A 5,102-nucleotide genomic window follows, 5' to 3' on the forward strand; every position below is an offset into this window, starting at 1 on the left:
CTTACCCAGGACTGCCGAAGCAGCGTGGACCAGGGGAGGAACACACTTTTCATAGAAACGTAAGGCATCCATGACTGCCATAGTGCGTAAGCCGCCGCTGTGCGCGTAAACCCGTTCCCCGTAGGGAGGAGTCAAGCCGCCGCTTAGAGACGAAGTATTAAGTGTCCTCTTCCACATAGGGCAAGCTAGAATGAACTATCTTACCCAGGACCGCCGAAGCAGCGTGGACCAGGGGAGAACTGAACTTTATACTTCACACCACAGTATTGAGTAATGTGCCCTCTTCCACATAGGGCAAGCTGGAATGTTCCATTTTACCCAGGACGGCCGAAGCGGCGTGGACCAGTGGAGGACTACACAATCATGAGGTTTGATATCGACTTGTGTGTTTCAATAGGATACCGATGGTATGGTTTGAACCGATTTGATTTAGCCATTCTGAAGTCATCACTTGGTTGAAGCGCTGAACTAGGGAGGCATCGTTTACATATATATTGGTTTTCGCATGCTCTACTAGGTTAATGTCATGAGGTTGGCTATCGAGCATGCCCAAGTGATGACTTGATTGTGTGCTTGCTTGAATTCTTCACATTTCATACCATCGGTTAGTTGTCGAATCATTCCTCGATCATAACCTTCGTTCTTGGTTCATGTATGCTCTCTTCCACATAGGGCAAGCTAGAATTAACTATCTTACCCAGGACCGCCGAAGCAGCGTGGACCAGGGGAGAACTATACTTTGTCTTGTATGCCCTCTTCCACATAGGGCAAGCTAGAATTAACTATCTTACCCAGGACCGCCGAAGCAGCGTGGACCAGAGGAGGACTATACTTTGTTCATAACACCACAGTATTGAGTAATGTGCCCTCTTCCACATAGGGCAAGCTAGAATGAACTATCTTACCCAGGACCGCCGCAGCGGCGTGGACCAGTGGAGGACTACACAATTAAGAGGTTTGATATCGACTTGTGTGTTTCAATAGGGTACCGATGGTATGTTTTGAACCGATTTGATTTAGCCATTCTGAAGTCATCACTTGGTTGAAGCGCTGAACTAGGGAGGCATCGTTTACATTACTTGTATATATATTGGGTTTCGCATGCTCTACTAGGTTAATGTCATAGGGTTGGCTATCGAGCATGCCCAAGTGATGACTTGATTGTGTGCTTGCTTGAATTCTTCACATTTCATACCATCGGTTAGTTGTCGAATCATTCCTCGATCATAACCTTCGTTCTTGGTTCATGTATGCTCTCTTCCACATAGGGCAAGCTAGAATTAACTATCTTACCCAGGACCGCCGAAGCAGCGTGGACCAGGGGAGAACTATACTTTGTCTTGTATGCCCTCTTCCACATAGGGCAAGCTAGAATTAACTATCTTACCCAGGACTGCAAAGCAGCGTGGACCAGTGGAGGACTATACTTTGTTCATTACACCACAGTATTAAGTATGGTGTCCTCTTCCACCATAGGGCAAGCTAGAACTAACTATCTTACCCAGGACCGCCGAAGCAGTGTGGACCAGGGGAGGACTATACTTTATACTTCACACACTAGCCATACTGAAGTCATCACTTGGTTGAAGCGCTGAACTACGGCGGGGTAATCGTTTACAGGTTATAATCATATAGCTGCATGCTCATTAGTAGATAATGGAATATTGTATGGCAATATGAGCATGCCCAAGTGATGACTTTGTTTCAAGCTCAACAGGTAGGGTATTGAGTCCTCTTCCACATAGGGCAAGCTAGAATGAACTATCTTACCCAGGACCGCCGGAGCAGCGTGGACCAGTGGAGGACTATACCTTGTCCATTACACCACAGTATTAAGTATTGTGTCCTCTTCCACATAGGGCAAGCTAGAACTAACTATCTTACCCAGGACCGCCGAAGCAGTGTGGACCAGGGGAGGACTATACTTTATACTTCACACACTAGCCATACTGAAGTCATCACTTGGTGGGGGTGAACTACGGCGGTATCTATCGTTTTGGTTCGGTCTATATAGGGTCGCTTGCATGCTCATTCGAATATAATGTAATTGTGTATGGCAATATGAGCATGCCCAAGTGATGACTTTGTTTCAAGCTCAACAGGTAGGGTATTGAGTCCTCTTCCACATAGGGCAAGCTAGAATGAACTATCTTACCCAGGACTGCCGGAGCAGCGTGGACCAGTGGAGGACTCTATACTTTATACTTCACACCACAGTATTGAGTACGACTTGCATAAAGCCCCTAATGAGAACCACGAGGGCTCTCTCAATGTAGAACCACGAGGGCTCTAGTACCGATTCTCTCGGTACGGCTTGGTCCGTGTTCCTTTATGCTTGTACTCGCGAAAAGTCTCAACCCGGAGGTCTTGACTTTGTATTGTCATAGTTGGACTACGACGGGGCATCCGACCATTGCTGATCGAACACCCCTGACTCATCATCTTTCGGATAGGCGGTGCGCGCACCTCCGACGCGGAAAGTCTCAACCCGGAGGTCTTGACTTTGATTGTCATAGTTGGACTACGACGGGGTATCCGACTCATCGAATACCCCAGAAGCACACCATCTTTCGGGTAGGCGGTACGCGTACCTCCGGACGCGGAAAGTCTCAACCCGGAGGTCTTGACTTTGGTTGTCATAGTTGGACTATGACGGGGCATCCGACCATTGCTGATCGAACACCCCTGTTACACCATCTTTCGGATAGGCGGTGCGCGCACCTCCGACGCGGAAAGTCTCAACCCGGAGGTCTTGACTTTGTATTGTTGGATAGTCCTCTTCCACTATAGGGCAAGCTGGAAATATTCCATTTTACCCAGGACTGCCGAGGCAGCGTGGACCAGGGGAGAACTTCACGGAATCTTCAGGCATCCATGATTGCCATAGTGCGTAAGCCGCCGCTGTGCGCGTCAACTCGTTCCCCGTGAGGAGGAGTCTAGCCGCCGCTAAAAGACGAAGCATTAAGTGTCCTCATTCCACTATAGGGCAAGCTAGAATTAACTATCTTACCCAGGACCGCCGAAGCAGCGTGGACCAGGCGAGGACTACTTTATACTTCACACCACAGTATTGAGTACGACTTGCATAAAGCCCCTAATGAGAACCACGAGGGCTCTCTCAATGTAGAACCACAAGGGCTCTAGTACCGATTCTCTCGGTACGGCTTGGTCCGTGTTCCTTTATGCTTGTACTCGCGGAAAGTCTCAACCCGGAGGTCTTGACTTTGATTGTCATAGTTGGACTACGACGGGGCATCCGACCATTGCTGATCGAACACCCCTGATTCATCATCTTTCGGGTAGGCGGTGCGCGCACCTCCGACGCGGAAGTCTCAACCCGGAGGTCTTGACTTTGTATTGTCATAGTTGGACTACGACGGGGTATCCGACTCATCGAATACCCCAGAAGCACACCATCTTTCGGGTAGGCGGTACGCGTACCTCCGGACGCGGAAAGTCTCAACCCGGAGGTCTTGACTTTGATTGTCATAGTTGGACTACGACGGGGCATCCGACCATTGCTGATCGGACACCCCTGATTCACCATCTTTCGGGTAGGCGGTACGCGTACCTCCGGACGCGGAAAGTCTCAACCCGGAGGTTCGGACTTAGAGTTTTTCCCATTTAAAAGTTTTTCTCTTAGCCATACTGAAGTCATCACTTGGCGAACGATTGAACTAGGGCGGGTTAATCGTTTATAGGTATCATGTGGTTTGCATGCTCTCTTAGGTTAATGTCATGTGGTTGGCTATCGAGCATGTCCAAGTGATGACTTTGTTCCACGCTTGCTTGATTTCTTCATGATTCCCTGTTATATAGTGTATTCATTCGAGAACAGGGAATCTTTGGTTTTGCTCAACAGGTATTGGATGTCAACTTGGTATCTAGATCGCATTAAGTCTCAACCCGCAGGTTCGGACTTCTGTTTATTTGTCCAATGTATGTATAAGGCAACTTGTGCCTAAGTCTCAACCCGCAGGTTCGGACTTGTGTATTTGTTCGAAGTTATATATAAGGCAACTTGTGCCTAAGTCTCAACCCGCAGGTTCGGACTTGTGTATTTGTTCGAAGTTATATATAAGGCAACTTGTGCCTAAGTCTCAACCCGCAGGTTCGGACTTGTGTATTTGTTCGAAGTTATATATAAGGCAACTTGTGCCTAAGTCTCAACCCGCAGGTTCGGACTTCATAGTGTTTCGTCAATGTTCATATGGCAACTTGTGCCGAAGTCTCAACCCGCAGGTTCGGACTTCTAACGTGTTTCGTCAACTATCATATGGCAACTTGTGCCTAAGTCTCAACCCGCAGGTTCGGACTTGTGTATTTGTTCGAAGTTTTATATAAGGCAACTTGTGCCTAAGTCTCAACCCGCAGGTTCGGACTTCTATAGTGTTTCGTCAATTATCATATGGCAACTTGTGCCGAAGTCTCAACCCGCAGGTTCGGACTTCTATAGTGTTTCGTCAATTATCATATGGCAACTTGTGCCGAAGTCTCAACCCGCAGGTTCGGACTTCTATAGTGTTTCGTCAATTATCATATGGCAACTTGTGCCGAAGTCTCAACCCGCAGGTTCGGACTTCTGGAAGGATCACTTGGCCACTAATGATCCTTCCGCAGGTTCACCTACGGAAACCTTGTTACGACTTTTACTTCCTCTAAATCATCAAGTTCGGTCAACTTCGATAAAGCAGACGCGGTTCACGAGGATCCAGCGAACGATCATCTCCAAAGACCTCACTAAATAATCCATCGGTAGTAGCGACGGGCGGTGTGTACAAAGGGCAGGGACGTATTCAACGCTGGCTGATGACCAGCACTTACTAGAAGTTCCGAGTTCATATGGACCATTGCAATCCATAATCCCTACTAAGTGAGTATTTGAGTGATTTCCCGTTCCTCTCGGAATAGGAGACACGCTGCTACCCACATTGTAGCACGCGTGTAGCCCAGAACATCTAAGGGCATCACGGACCTGTTATCGCTCGATCTCATTTTGCTAAACACAAATTGTCCTGCTAAGCAGCGTACCGTAAGTGCACTTGCGCACACGAACAGCGAAGGTGTCAGGTCATACTCCACCGAAAGGTCCTAACCCGTTC

The sequence above is a fragment of the Anopheles coustani genome (assembly GCF_943734705.1).
Source record: "Anopheles coustani chromosome X unlocalized genomic scaffold, idAnoCousDA_361_x.2 X_unloc_158, whole genome shotgun sequence".
NCBI classification, from domain to species: Eukaryota; Metazoa; Arthropoda; class Insecta; order Diptera; family Culicidae; genus Anopheles; species Anopheles coustani.